The sequence below is a fragment of the Salvelinus sp. IW2-2015 genome, linkage group LG4q.1:29 (assembly GCF_002910315.2).
Source record: "Salvelinus sp. IW2-2015 linkage group LG4q.1:29, ASM291031v2, whole genome shotgun sequence".
Lineage (NCBI taxonomy): Eukaryota > Metazoa > Chordata > Actinopteri > Salmoniformes > Salmonidae > Salvelinus > Salvelinus sp. IW2-2015.
Window position 1 is genome coordinate 10,803,542 of NC_036842.1, and position 16,712 is coordinate 10,820,253.

A 16,712-nucleotide genomic window follows, 5' to 3' on the forward strand; every position below is an offset into this window, starting at 1 on the left:
AACAAGGACATTTCTAAGTAACCCCAAACGTTTGAACGATAGTGTATGTATAAACATTGATAAATGAGTGAGAGTTTGTGCCATTTATTTGTGACTTGCTGCCACTCAGCAGATGATATTTTGCTACTGGTGAGATGCACTGTCTGTCTCAGTGCTCTGCATGTTATCAGGCCTCCCACGGTCTCTTGATCACCTCAATAACAGGGGATCTGGAGGGTACAGCTAAATGGGGTAGGCCTATAAATATGTTCCATATTTATAAGGCAGTCCAAAGTGCATTTAATTTGACTGATTGACTCTGAAGCCATGTGGCCCAGATCCAGTAGATGCTATTTAAGAAAAAAAAGCTATGTCATACAGGCCTTGGCTTGGGGTTTGGAACAAAGTGAGTCATTTTATTCAGAGTACTTAAGCTAATGGCTGTTAGGTCATAAGAGTTGCAATGCTCCAACTGAGAAGTCCTGTATGTAGAAGTAGAGCACTGGCTGTTGATACGTAGCACTACCTAGCTTGCTTACTAGCTTATTAGCACCCACATGAGGACGAGGGTAGCGTGGCTAGGCGAGTGCCGCTTGTATAGTGTAAACGCTCTGTTAAAGCGTCAATCAGAGGTGAAACAATAACAAACCGTTCTGTCCGCCCCACTGTTAAATTCATAGATAGAGGTACGGATGCAATGACTGGCCATCCATGATATTCGATTTTGGGGTAACACTTTACTTGACTACCCAGTGTCAAAATACATTACGATCAATGTTCCCTCTAAAAATTGTTCGGCACTGAGCAAATTTCAGGTCTGCTGAGCGCAAACTTGAACGTTGTGAAATTCTGTGCAGCTTCCAGCGCGCGTTTACTGTGAACCCTGAGGCTGTACCCACTTTAAGTTACAGTTTTAACAGTGGCCAAGTAGACTACTGTGGCTATTTGATAATAATGTAGGGACCAGAGTGGCCTACCATCAAAAAGAATGGAGAAAATGTATCCCATAACATTTTAACATGGAAATAGCTGTTCTATCACTCAGCCTAAAGTAGCAGCCAATGTGTGGCTTTTGATGAGACTTTTGAAAAAAACATGCAGGGCTTGACATTAACCTGTTTATCCACTTGTCCTTCAGACAAGGAGGTGACTGAACATGTTGTTGTGTTGTTTGATGCAAGCAACCACTTTACAAAATAAAATGCATTATTATTCCCATACCATTATTACAGAGAATTAGAAAATTATGTTACCCTCTGCCTATTGGCCACTTAGCTTATTCAWGCCTGTTTCAAAATACAACACTGTCCCTTTATGACAAAAAAAGCTCTTTACCTGACTCGGTTTTCAAAGGTGCCTMGAAATGTAGACGTTTTGTGCTCTTGTAGAAAGCAGTCACTCCCCTTTTGCTGACTATAAATGATCTTGTTGTTATGATGTTGTTATCAAACTTTTATGGCCCGTGGTGTGACCTTTAAACCAGACCTTTAAACCCAGACTTGAACCACACACCCACTCCACTGAATAGCAGGCTAGTGATTGCTTTGCAATGCTTGCAGTTAGCCACTGATTCCTTCCAAACCACTCATTGTTCCCATGAATGACAGAACACTGAGCCAATCACGGCGCAACTAGAGAACATTGCCAACCCCTATGCTTCGTATTTTCCGCTGGCTGCCACAGAAACCACCACAGAAAGCACTGAGCTAGGCTGAAACACCTGCCTTACTCAAGAAAGCACTGAGCTAGGCTGAAACACCTGCCTTACTCAAGAAAGCACTGAGCTCGGCTGACACACCTGCCTTACTCAAGAAAGCACTGGGCTAGGCTGAAAACACCTGCCTTACTCAGAAAGCACTGAGCTAGGCTGAAACTCCTGCCTTACTCAAGAAAGTACTGAGCTAGGCTGAAACACCTGCCTTACTCAAGAAAGCACTGAGCTAGGCTGAAACTTCTGCCTTACTCAAGAAAGCACTGAGCTGGCTGAAAACTCTGCCTTACTCAAGAAAGTACTGAGCTAGGCTGAAACACCTGCCTTACTCAGAAAGCACTGAGCTAGGCTGAACACCTGCTTACTCAAAAGCACTGAGCTAGGCTGAAACACCTGCCTTACTCAAGAAAGCACTGAGCTAGGCTGAAACACCTGCCTTACTCAAGAAAGCACTGAGCTAGGCTGAAACTCCTGCCTTACTCAAGAAAGCAAAAAAGAGACCATGTTTGTATGCAGCTTTATTCATTCAATTATTTATTTGTTATGAACTGATATGTGACACGTATTAGTGCCAAAATAACATGCAAAACAGGCAACAACAAAAACGGGGCGCCACTGAATGACGGGTCACCACTGGTTATGACACCTACATAGAGTGTCATAACCCACATTTATTACAATTAGTTTTTTCCCTGCCACAAAGCATATTTTTGTTATGAATTCTTTACAGTCATGTTTTTTAAATCATATTTTAAATAACTCGTAGAAAATAAAGCAGCATTATGACGTTACTGTGTCACTGTTCATGACACTGTCAAGAAGCATTATAACCATGATAATCATGTAAGCCAGATAGGYATATCACGTACATGCTTTTATATCAGTCAAAAAGAGGGTGTCTTGTCCTGCTCCTGAAATCTGCTCCTGCATTCATCCAGGTCATCAGCAACAGAGCATTGGGGTAGGTGCATGTCTGACATCAATGTGTGCGCAATTACAATGATCATTGAATATGGTACATTTTTTTTATTTTTTTTATATAACATAAACATACTGTTGACACGTAGGCTATGGTGTACAGCAATGTTTTGCCTTGTTTTGTGGGTTTTGACACTCTTATGTAGGTGTCATAAAGCCAGCCATAAAATAATGCAATATATGTCACAACAGGTCTAAATACAGTATATGTGTAATGACAGTGTTATGACCATATTAGTGACCGTATGTACATCTCCAACCTGAAGCTATGGAATACAGGCAACATCCGCATTGAGCTTAAGGCTAGAGCTGCTGCTTTCAAAGAGTGGGACACTAATACGGGCGCTTATAAGAAATCCCGCTATTCCCTCAGACGAACCATCAAACAGGCATAGCGTCAATACAGGACTAACATTGAATCATACTACACCAGCTCTGACGCTCGTCGGATGTGGCAGGGCTTACAAACTATTACGGACTACAAAGGGAAACCCAGCCATGAGCTGCCCAGTGACGCGAGCCTACCAGATGGGCTAAATGCCTTTTATGCTGGCTTCGAGGCAAGCAACACTGAAGCATGCATGAGAGCACCAGCTGTTCCGGATGACTGTGTGATCACRCTCTCCGTAGCTGATTTGAGCAAGACCTTTAAACAGGTCAACATTCACAAGGCCACGGGGCCAGACAGATTACCAGGATGTGTCCTCAGAGCATGCGTGACAGTTTCACTGTCATTTTCAACCTCTCCCTGACCAAGTCTGGGACTAATCACCTCAATTTGCAACTGGATCCTGGACTTCCTGSCGGGCCGCTCCCAGGTGGTAAGGGTATGCAACAACAACGCTAGGGCTGTTGCTAGAACGTGCAAAGTTCTGACCGGATTACGATATGAACCAAAGCGTCCATTTTTGGAGTGAAGCGCATAATTGCCAAAATCAACCTAAGCTTCTTCTAGCGTGGGAATGTCAAGGATGTGGACAGCTGGGCAAGTAAAATAATATTTTGTTTATCAATCACATGCTATTATATTTGAAATGATTATGATTCCGATGAATGCCATATCAGAGCGCACACAGTGTTTAAATTTGTCACTTTGTGCATATACAGTTGAAGTTGGAAGCTTACATACACCTTAGCCAAATACATTTAAACTCAGTTTTTCACATTTTCTGACATTTAATCCTAGTACAAATTCCCTATCTTAGGTCAGTTAGGATCACCAATTTATTTTAAGAATGTGAAATGTCAGAATAATAGCAGAGAGAATGATTTATTTAATATTTTATTTCTTTCATTATTCCCAGTAGGTCAGAAGTTTACATACACTCAATAAGTATTTGGTAGCATTGCTTTTAATGCTAAAATCTTGGGTCAAACATTTCGAATAGCCTTCCACAATCTTCCCACAATAAGAATTTTGGCCTATTCTTCCTGACAGAGCTGGTGTAACTGAGTCAGGTTTGTAGGCCTTCTTGCTCGCACATGCTTTTTCAGTGCTGCCCACAAATTATCTATGGGATTGAGGTCAGGGCTTTGTGATGGCCACTCCAATACCTTGACTTTGTTGTCCTTTGTTGTCCATTTTGCCACAACTTTGGAAGTATGCTTGGGGTCATTGTCCATTTGGAAGACCCATTTGTGACTAAGCTTTAACTTCCTCACTGATGTCTTGAGATGTTGCTTCAATATATCCACATAATTTTTCGTYCTCATGATGCCATCTATTTTGTGAAGTGCACCAGTCCCTCCTGCAGCAAAGCACCCCCACAACATGATGCTGCCACCTCCTTGCGTCACGGTTGGGATGGTGTTCTTTGACTTGCAAGTCCCCCCCTTTTCCTCCAATCATAACGATGGTCATTATGGCCAAACAGTTCTATTTTTGTTTCATCAGACCAGAGGACATTTATCCAAAAAGTACGATCTTTGTCCCCATACGCAGTTGCAAACCGTAGTCTGGCTTTTTTATGGCGGTTTTGGAGCAGTGGCTTCTTCCTTGCTGAGCGGCCTTTCAGGTTATGTCGATATAGGACTTTTGTATCTATTTCCTCCAGCATCTTCACAAGGTCCTTTGCTGTTGTTCTGGGATTGAGTTGCACTTTTCGCACCAAAGTACRTCCATCTCTAGGAGACAGAACGCGTCTCCTTCCTGAGCGGTATGACAGCTGCGTGGTCCCATGGTGTTTATACTTGCGTACTATTGTTTGTACAGATKAACGTGGTACCTTCGGGCGTTTGGAAATTGCTCCCAAGGATGAACCAGACTTGGCTGATTTCTTTTGATTTTCTCATGATGTCAAGCAAAGAGGCACTGAGTTTGAAGGTAGGTCTTGAAATACATCCACAGGTACACCTCCAATTGACTCAAATGATGTCAATTAGCCTATCAGAAGCTGCTAAAGCCATGACATCATTTTTTTTCTCCCCCAGGCTGTTTAAAAGGCACAGTCAACTTAGTGTATGTAAACTTCTGACCCACTGGAATTGTGATACAGTGAATTATAATTGTATAATTAATAATAATCTGTCTGTAAACAATTGTTGGAAAAATTACTTGTGTCATGCACAAAGTAGATGTACTAACTGACTTGCCAAAAAGTTTGTTAACAAGAAATGTGTGGAGTGGTTGAAAAACGAGTTTTAATGACAGCAACCTAAGTGAATGTAAACTTCCAAAAGAAGCTTGTGGAATGCTACCCAAAACGTTTGACCCAAGTTAAACAATTTAAAGGCAATGCTACCAAATACTAAWTGAGTGTTTGTAAACTTCTGACCCACTGGGAATGTAATGAAGGAAATAAAAGCTGAAATAAATCATTCTCTCTGCTATTATTCTGACATTTCACATTCTTAAAATAAGTGGTGATCCTAACTGACCTAAGACATGRAATGTTTAGGATGAAATGTCAGGAATTGTGAAAAACGAGTTTAAATGTATTTAGCTAAGGTGTATGTAAGGTGTATGTAAACTTCCGACTTCAACTGTATATTAATAGCCAAGTTTATTTACTGATGTGCAATTTTCTTTAGACCAACAAAGTCTTGTTCGGGGACTGGGGGGTGAATCCCTGGGTCTCCGCTGCATATCATCCACAGACCAACTGTTTGTTTTTGTTTTTTTACAATTCGTTTTTATTGTTTTTCCATGGTACATAATCAGACAGATTTTAATATCTTACATTGTCAATAGATATCCCTTCCTACCCCCTCTTCCAGGTTTGGATTAACGGACCAACCAGACTCTCAAGACTGCACACAACAACAGTGTCCAGGCCTCCAGAGTACTCACCCTATCACCTACTGTACGGACGGGAGCCGCAGTTGTTTAGTGAGGTAAACAATGCAATTGTATATATAATTATATCAAATTATTGCATTTATTGCAGTCATTCAAATGTGTGATTGACTTAATGTGTTGTTAGTCTAATGCTATTTTTGAATAACATACTTTCAGATCACTGAAAGTCCACCTGATGTGGTGGAAGTTGTGGAACCAGATCAGAACGCCTTCGAGGACCATGTTCAGGCACGGGCTGAGAAGGACGTGGAGGTTTTTGACCAGGTAAAAATGATTGTCTGCTGGTAATTTATTTGTAATAATATGAAATATACAGTATTATCAATCAAGGCGAGACTGAACATCGACATCTCTGTGGCCGGATGGAGGACTTTCGGGGGTCATTCTTCCATCACGTTCCTGGTTAGACAATTTTACAATTGATCATGCTCAAGCTCTTTTGCAGGTGCAGCATCCAGAAGTAGGAGGCCTCCTCGCAGTGGGCGGCACGCCATGCCGTCAGCAGTACCGACACTAGTCCAGGGGTTTGTCCAGTCAATCTCAAGGCTAACCACTGGGTCACGGTAAGTAACCTCCGCTGCCAGGTAGGTACTGTTAAGGTGTATGACTCCARTGGTCATGACACCACCCCAGAGTTTCTCTCACAACTCATCTCTGTCTTATCTTTTCCAGGGACCTTTGTGACTGTGGAGTGGCCGGCAGTCCAACGGCAGAAAGGGGGCACAGATTGTGGGCTGTTTGCTAAAGCAAACTGTCTTACTCTGCAGAGATGAGGAGCCCTCCATGGCACGATACCATCAGAAATCCATGAGAAAACATATTTTCTCTAGTTTTCAGGCTGGGCACCTGGCACCATTTCCCCGWCCCGATTCCAATCCCCGTCCTGGGTCCAGGCCTCCCAAGGTGTCCACACCCTACACAACAGAGGTCAGCGTCCACTGCTTCTGCCGGAAATACKTGAGAGAAGGTAAGGAGGTGGCCCGGTGCAGGAGATGCGGCAAGAATTTTCATGTGTCTTGTCTGTCTCATGTCGTCAATGTGCGTGAATTTGTCTGTCCATCGTCTGTCATCTGTTTTGTCTGATGTTTTCCCCACCCTTGTTGTCACTGCTTGACCGGCTCCCCACCTCAAGACGGTAGGTATTTTACTACATTGTATATTTTTTGTAAATTGTATGTTATTGTAAATAACCTTAATAACCTGTGTAATATTGTTTTTAATTTGTATAAAGATGTGTTTTCTTGCAGACATTGGCTGTGAAGTTGGTTGGTAAGTACTTGTATTGCAAGTAACGTTAACAAGCATGTAAATATTTGTATATTTTTCATTTGTTTGCTGGTAAATATTTTAAACTTGCTAAAATGTTCAATTGACTGTTCAGTTGCCCAGTTCCTTACTGGTCCTTAACCCATTCTCCCTAGCCATTAATCTTTTGTGCCCAATTCCAAATCCAATTTTAGGCCAGGGTTGGTATGGAATTGGACATTGGTTTCTAGGTAGTGTTTGCATATCTGGAGGTTCTAGATTTGTGTGTAATATGGCAGAAGTCTCCCAGAGTCCATTACACAGCAGGGTTGAGTCATCACCATATTGCTACACCTATCCAAGCCCCATCAGGTCAAACACTACAGAGATAGAGTAGGGGATTAAAGGCTTTAATTAAACTGGGTAATAAACATTTAAAATAAACTTCTCTCTGCCTGTACCTTGACGTGGTGAGAGGGCTTCCAACTAAACCAGGACCATGTTATTGAAAATGAAGTATCCTTTGTTTGCTTTTCCATCCCACCACCCGTGACTGAGATGGGTTGCCTGTCGAGGACAAGTGACAGGAAGAACTAGCCGCAGCACCTGTCTCTTGATTCTGCCTCTTTCCTATCTCCTCATCATTTAACTCTTTCTCTCATCTCCCTCCAGACAAAATTCTGCATCAAGTGACGTCTGATTACCCAACAATCTGCCCCCTCATCCCATCCCCTCCTCCATCTCATTACATAATCTAAAGCTACTGTTATTGTCATGTTGTCATTATCTGCTAATAAAGTTTGCTAGCCGTATCATACTGGGCACATAATATGTGAGATACACAGATGAACTAAAAAAAGCTAGCACTGCAAACACTCAGAACAAAGAGAGCAGCAGTGCCTGGACTTTGTACTCTCCCTCTTCAAGTCCCCCTAGCTGCCTGTTGAGAACAAGTGACAGGCAGAACCTCCCAACCACACAGCACCCATCTCTCTATTCCACCCACCAGAATGAAGTATTTCAGTCTGATTGCCATGTGAGTGTACAAACAATTATCTGTGAAAATAAATGAATGGCAAAATATAAAAGTTTATGTATTAAAATCTTAAATATTGCCGGGTTGGTTTTCACAGCTGTCTCACAAGGTGTTCATTATTGTAAGTTGTAAGGTATCCTTTGATGGTGTTTATTTGTTCCACATGATTCATTGTTRTATCCTAGGACCTACAATAGATACATATATATTTAACCACAAGGGTGTACTAATGAGCTCTGTGAGATAGAAAAAAATGAATCATAATAGAGGACTACTGAAATAATATTATTTCAGCGTAGATAAGGGAAGGGCAGGTTAAAATAAAAACATGACAGCCAGACAAGCCAGTCTGAATCAAATGGATTTGCAAATGAATGGAGTGGAAATTAGCTGACWTCGTGATCTGTAAGTTAAGTAACTTTGTGTCAAGCAGATAACATATTTTCTTTGCCATTTCTGAAACATAGCAACGTTTAAGACATGGATTTCATGTTGTAATGTTAACAAGGTACCCAAAAGTAGTTAGAATTAATGTTTTCATTTTATTAGCAAAACAAACCTTGTTTAAACAACAACATTGTTGCGGAAATCAGCCCTGTTTGCGTAGCGATGATGAAAATAACGTAATTTAGGCTGTGATGATCTCCAAAATTCTAATCATTAGGTCATCACACCGTTGATATAGCAACCGACGCAAATAGTTTATCGAATCTCATTGTGACGCAAAGGGGGACATTATTTGGCATTAAAAGGTCCCTCAGGAGTGCGTGCTTAGTCCCCTCCTGTACTCCCTGTTCACCCATGACTGCATGGCCAAGCACGACTTCAACACCTTCATTAAGTTTGCTGACAACACAACAGTGGTAGGCCTGATCACCGACAACGATGACACAGCCTATAGGGAGGAGGTCAGAGACCTGGCAGTGTGGTGCCAGGACAACAACCTCTCCCTCAACAAGACAAAGGAGATGAGTGTGGACGACAGGAAAAGGGAGGCCGAACACGCCCCCATTCACATCGACGGGGCTGTAGTGGAGTGGGTCGAGAGTTTCAAGATCCTTGGTGTCCACATCACCAACAAACTATCATGGACCAAACACACCAAGAAAGTCGTGAAGAGGGCACGACAACGCCTTTACCCCCTCAGGAGACTGAAAAGATTTGGCATGGGTCCCCAGATCCTCAAAAGGTTTTACAGCTGCACCATCCTGACTGGTTGCATCACCGCCTGGTATGGAAACGGCTTGACATCTGACCGTAAGGTGCTACAGAGGGTAGTGCGTATGGCCCAGTACATCACTGGGGCCAAGCTTCCTGCCATCCAGGACCTACAGTACCAGTCAAAGGTTTGGACCCACTTACTCATTCAAGGGTTTTTCTTTATTTTGACTATTTTCTACATTGTAGAATAATAGTGAAGACATCAAAACTATGAAATAACACATATGGAATCATGTAATAATCAAAAAAGTGTTAAACAAATAAAATAAAATGTATATTTGAGATTCTTAAAAGTAGCCACCCTTTGCCTTGATGACAGCTTTGCACACAATTGGTATTATCTCAACCAGCTTCATGAAGTAGTCACCTGGAATGCATTTCAATTAACAGGTGTGTCTTGTTAATTTGTGGAATCTCTTTCCTTCTTAATGCATTTGAGTCAATCACTTGTGTTGTAGGGGTGGTATAGGTASGGGTGGTATACATAAGATAGCCCTATTTGGTAAAAGACCAAGTCCATATTATGGCAAGAACAGCTCAAATAAGCAAAGACAAATGAAAGTCCATCATTACTTTAAGACATGAAGGTCAGTCAATCAGGAAAATATCAACAACTTTGAAAGTTTCTTCAAGTGCAGTCACAAAAACCACCAAGCACTATGATGAAACTGGCTCTCATGAGGACCAACCCAGGAAAAGAAGACCCAGGGTTACCTGCTGCAGAGGATAAGCTCATTAGAGTTAATTGCACCTCAGATTGGAGCCCAAATAAATGCTCCACAGAGTTCAAGTAACAGACACATCTCAACAACTGTTCAGAGGAGAATGTGTGAATCTGGCCTTCATGGTCGAATTGCTGCAAAATCTTTTAACCTTTCTAGGACTGGGGTTCCGCTAGCGGAACTCCTCCCACATTCCACTGAAAAGGCAGAGCGCGAAATTCAAAAAATATTTTTGAGAAATATTTAACTTTCACACATTAACAAGTCCAATACAGCAAATGAAAGACAMACATCTTGTGAATCCAGCCAACATGTCCGATTTWWAAAAATGTTTTACAGGGAAAACACAATATATATTTATGTTAGCTCACCAACAAATAGAAAAAAATCWGACATTTTTCACAGCACAGGTAGCATGCACAAAATCAACCAAACTAACCTAGAACAAACCAAAGAAACCAAGAAACAACTTAATCAGATGACAGTCTTATAACATGTTATACAATAAATCTATGTTTTGTTCGAAAAATGTGCATATTTCAGGTATAAATCATAGTTTACATTGCGGCTACAAAAACCTCTACATCTGAGAGGGAAGATGGATCAACCCTTTCTGCATTTGGTAGAACCATGGTGTAACGGTCTTCTTCTGCGGAAGAAAGAGAGGACCAAAGCGCAGCGTGATTAGTGTTCATCATGTTTAATAAAAGACAATAAACTGAACACTTCCAAAAATACAAAACAACAAACGTGAAAACCGAAACAGTTCTATCTGGTGCAGACACACAAAGACTGAAGACAACCACCCACAAAACCCAACACAAAACAGGCTACCTAAATATGGTTCCCAATCAGAGACAACACAAAACACCTGCCTCTGATTGAGAACCATATCAGGCCAAACACAGAAATAGGAAAACATAGAATTACAAACATAGACTGCCCACCCCAACTCACGCCCTGACCATACAAAATAAAGACAAAAACAAAGGAAATAAAGGTCAGAACGTGACACATGGAAAAAATTGTAGGACTAGTTTATATCACTTAGAATGACTTGATGTGCTTATTCACCAAAGAACATTATTGGATTTTTAAACCAGCCTTTTATTTAATCAGAGAAGCAGGGACATTTGCAGTTCATCTCTGGTTCAACTGTGAACCTCGATATAGGTGACATTCTGCTGCAAAACATTTATTCAGTTCAACAGATCAACAAAACAGCTTTTCAGGGTGCTCCACTGGAACTTTCGCCTGCCAATAGAGTTCAACATCTGTAAAAGGGCTGCATCTACAGTGAAAGAGCAATGACCCAGTCCTGACTTACCATGCAGAGGCAATACTCTGTGCATTTGGAAAACTCTAAATTGCACCTGGGCTGGAATAATACATTATGGCCTTTCTCTTGCATTTCAAAGTTGAAGGTACAAAAAAAAAGTAGTTTTTTTCTTTTTATTATCTTTTACYAGATCTATTATGTTTTATTCTCCTACATTCCTTTCACATTTCCACAAACTTCAAAATGTTTCCTTTCAAATGGTATCAAGAATATGCTTATCCTTGCTTCAGGTCCTGAGCTACAGGCAGTTAGATTTGGGTATGTCATTTTAGGCRAAAATTTAAAAAAAGGGGCGGATCCTTATTAACACCCRCCAGTTTAGCCAGGAAGCCAGCCGCACCAATGTGTCGGAGAAAACATTGTTCAACTGGTGACCAGGGTCAGCCTGCAGGTATCTGGCCCGCCACAAGGAGCCGCTAGAGCGCGATGAGCCAAATAACAGAATTACAGGTTTAATCAGTTAATAATTCAAAAAACAAGCTTGATATCAGTAAAAACACTATAACTAATTGGTAGGTCTACCTTTACTTGTTACTTCTGTGAACTTTCTTTAAAAATCGGAAAATATCTTAAAGATATGTGGGTTTTTGGTAACAGAATTACATTTAACATTTACATTTAAGTCATTTAGCAGACGCTCTTATCCAGAGCGACTTACAAGTTGGTGCATTCACCTTATGATATCCAGTGGAACAACCACTTTACAATAGTGCATCTAACTTCTTTAAGGGGGGGGGGGTTAGAAGGATTACTTTATCCTATCCTAGGTATTCCTTAAAGAGGTGGTGTTTCAGGTGTTTCCGGAAGGTGGTGATGACTCCGCTGACCTGGCTCGTGGGGGAGTTTGTTCCACCATTGGGGTGCCAGAAGCAGCGAACAGTTTTGACTGGGCTGAGCGGGAGCTGTACTTCCTCAGAGGTGGAGGCGAGCAGGCCAGAGGTAGATTGAACGCAGTGCCCTTGTTGGGTGTAGGGCCTGATCAGAGCCTGAAGGTACGGAGGTTGCCGTTCCCCTCACGCTCCGTAGGCAAGCACCATGGTCTTGTAGCGATGCGAGCTTCAACTGGAGCCAGTGGAGAGAGCGGAGAGGCGGGGTGACGTGAGAGAACTTGGGAAGGTTGAACACCAGACGGGCTGCGGCGTTTCTGGATGAGTTGTAGGGTTTAATGGCACAGGCAGGGAGCCCAGCAACAGCGAGTTGCAGTAGTCCAGACGGGAGATGACGAAGTGCCTGGATTAGGACCTGCGCCGCTTCCTGTGTGAGGCCAGGGTCGTCCTCTGCGAATGTTGTAGAGCATGACCTACAGAACGGGTTCACCGCCTTGATGTTAGTTGAGAACGACAGCGTGTTGTCCAGGATCACGCCAAGTTCTTAGCACTCTGGAGGAGGACACAATGGAGTGGTCAACCGTGATGGCGAGACATGGAACGGGCAGTCCTTCCCCGGAGGAAGAGCAGCTCCGTCTTGCCGAGGTTCAGCTTGAGGTTGGTGATCCGTCATCCACACTGAATGTCTTGCCAGGACATGCAGAGATGCGATTCGCCACCTGGTTAATCAAAGGGGGAAAGGAAAGATAATTGTCTTGTGTCGTCCTGCATAGCAATGATAGGAGAGACCATGTGAGGATATGACAGAGCCAAAGTGACTTGGTGTATAGCGAGAATAGGAAGAGGCCTAGAACAGAGCCCTGGGGACACCAGTGGTGGAGAGCACGTGGTGGGAGACAGATTCCGCCACGCCACCTGGTAGGAGCGACCTGTCAGGTAGGACGCAATCCAAGCCGTGGGCCGCGCGGAGATGCCCAACTCGGAGAGGTGGAGAGGAGGATCTTGATGGTTCACTGTATCAAAGGCAGCCGATAGGTCTAGAAGATGAGAGCAGAGGAGAGAGAGTTAGCTTTAGCAGTGCGGAGCGCCTCCGTTACACAAGAGAAGAGCAGTCTCAGTTGAATGACTAGTCTTGAAACCTGACTGATTTGGATCAAGAAGTCATTCTGAGAGAGATAGCAGGAAGCTGGCCAAGACGGCACGTTCAAGAGTTGAGAGAAAAGAAGAAGGGATACTGGTCTGTAGTTGTTGACATCGGAGGGATCGAGTGTAGTTTTTCAGCAGGGGTGCCAAACCTCGCTCTCATTGAAGGCGGAGGGACGTAAGCCAGCCGGTCAAGAACTGAGTTGATGAGCGAGGTAAGGGAGAAGTCTCGGAAATGGCCGGGAAATGAGAGGAGGGGATAGGGTTCAAGCGGGCAGGTTGTTGGGCCGGCCGGCCGTCAACAAGACGCCGAGATTCATCTGGAGAGAGGGAGAAAGAGGTAACGCACAGGGTAGGCAGTCGTGAGCAGAACCACAGGGTGTCGTTGACTTAGAAAACGAGGATCGGATGTCGTCGACCTTCTTTTCAAAATGGTTGACGAAGTCATCCGCAGAGAGGGAGGAGGAGGGGGGAGGGGGAGGAGGATTCAGGAGGGAGGAGAAGGTGGCAAAGAGCTTCCTAGGGTTAGAGGCAGATGCTTGGAATTTAGAGTGGTAGAAAGTGGCTTTAGCAGCAGAGACAGAAGAGGAGAATGTAGAGAGGAGGGAGTGAAAGGATGCCAGGTACGCAGGGAGGCGAGTTTTCCTCCATTTCCGCTCGGCTGCCCGGAGCCCTGTTCTTACAAGGCACAAAGCAATGTTTATTAAACTTTTAGAAGGCACATATATTTCAGGCAATACAAACGGTCCCTTTCTAGTGATAAATTCCACTACCTAAACCGCCTCACCCACTTGAAAAAAGTGTTGATCAAAACGTACAGTAGGTGGCTGCACCTCTTAAACCCAAGAGAAGAAGCAGAAAATCCTTAACAGGAAGTAGGCTACTTCATAGCTGGATCATTCCTACAATGTGGTAACATTTAAAAAATGTGTATTCCATCAGAAAAAGGGCATGTTTGACTTTCATAAAAACATATTGCTCAGGCACCCAAAAMATTTTGGGAGGCATTTTCCAATTTGTTAGGTGCATAATCATAACAGGGTGGAACCTAACAGGGTGGAATTGTTTGTCTAAATTAGCCATAGCTCTGTGAGTGAGCAAGATTGAGCGAGCATAATAGTGAACACTTGAACAGGATTTTAACTTCTCTATCAAATGTATTTTACCATTTTTATTTATTTATTTTTCTCTATAATTTAGCCTATGACACTTCATGAATGCGGGGCCATTGTAGGAAGGGGTTGTTTTCTTAAATGGAGAATTACAACAAACTAACAAGGTGGAAAGTGGTGTCAGGGACACATACAATAATCAAGAAATAGGACTATAAAATAATGAACATTTTTAAAATTGTAATTATTTTATGGCTTATATTTATTGTGGAAGTTGATACATAACACCTGGGGACATGGCAAAAACGCCTACATCCACTGACAAAAAGTGTTTAAAATGCGTAAAATTCCCTTTCAGGATCTATATTTGACTGTTTTTAAGGTAATGCACACCTGACCTTATATTTAAWGCCTTTTAGAATCCACATTTTACACTAATTAAGAACTGATATTTCCTGGGGACAKAAAAGGCACCGCATGCAAGGAATGACCCAGCTACCATCATCCATGGTCGTCACTAGTTACCACAGCCACAAAGTCATAAACCCTGCCTATTTAAAAWTAATAATAATATTCAAATCAGATTTTAAACCTAACCTTTACATGTTGCGTTTTATATTTCCGTTCAGTATAGTTTACCCAACTTTTTCCCTCTACATCACTGGACCCAACCAACACACACCGTGTAAGGTGCAAAAAATGCTTCAGACTGACATTGCATGGGTGAGTCGGCCCTGAAGAGCCACATGAAGGGGGGAAGACACAACGCTGCATACTATGCTAGCGCCAGTTCTACATTATGTTACTTTTTCTCTACAATAACATCCAGAGCTGTTTTGCCAATCACCTCATTCACGGGGCGCCTGCGATATACCGCTTTATCAAGTGGCATCCGTGATCCTGCAGTTCTGGCGGCCGTTCAAGTGCTGTTTTCCTCACTAAAGCTGCCAGTCGGAATCAATACGCTTTTTCGTAGCTATTAAGTAGTAGATTCCCAAATGGCCCGTAAAACACAGTCATTAAGCTGGAATTATGTAGTAATGCGAATAGRAAATGTGTGTACCAACCAGTAGGCGGCATGTCCCAAAACTCTACTCGTCACTACTCTGCTCCAATTACAAAATCATCAGTACTGACTTCACCACTCATGTATGTAGTAAATAAGTAGTGAAACAACGTAGTGATGAATACTAAATTAGTTATTTTTTATGAGGTTGTGACGATATACTGCCATCTGGTGGCGACTAGAAACAATTGCATAATATTAACTATTACAAATTGATGGTCCTTTAAAAATAAATATTAACGCTTGAAAAAGTACTTGAACGTTTGACTTGCCAATGTCTGTACGAACCCTGCAATCAGCATTCAGGACTCGATCCATTTAGTTCATAACTACACCTATTAGACCGTATACCACGGCTATGACAAAACATTTATGTTTACTGCTCTAATTAAGTAGGTAACCAGTTTATAATAGCAGTAAGGCACACCAGGGGTTTGTGGTATAAATACTGTATCCAGGCATCCATGCACTCCGCCTTGCATCGTGCATAAGAATAGCCCTTAGCCTTAGAATATTGGCCATATACCACAGCCCCTCGGGCCTTATTGCTTAATTATACCATGGCATTGTTGAATACTTGTTTCTGATTGGCATTCTAGAGCGCGTATTATTTCCCTATAACGCACAGTATATTTGCATGGTGGAATTAAATTCTTACATGTTCTATGTTTGAGCTCCTTTTGAAAGCAAAAGTCAAATTGAAAACGTTATTGGCATTGTTAAAATTGATTTTCATACTGGCAAGCTAGACTARGGGTTGGGTTAGCTAAACAAGTCTGTTTGTTTGGTTACCATGGCAACCACTGCAGCTCTCTAGCAAACTTACTGGCTACTGCAGTGGATGTTGAACACATTTCTAGAGGCAAATGTGTTAAATTATAGTCATGGTATAAAAGGGATAATCAACTCGGTGTTCAATGCGTTCTCTGGAAAATAATTAAACTAAGTGGAAGGTCAGTGCCACTCARCTAGCGCGTCGAACACACCTCCACGTCGTTCATTATTTTCCATAGAACGCATAGCCCTTCGTTGATT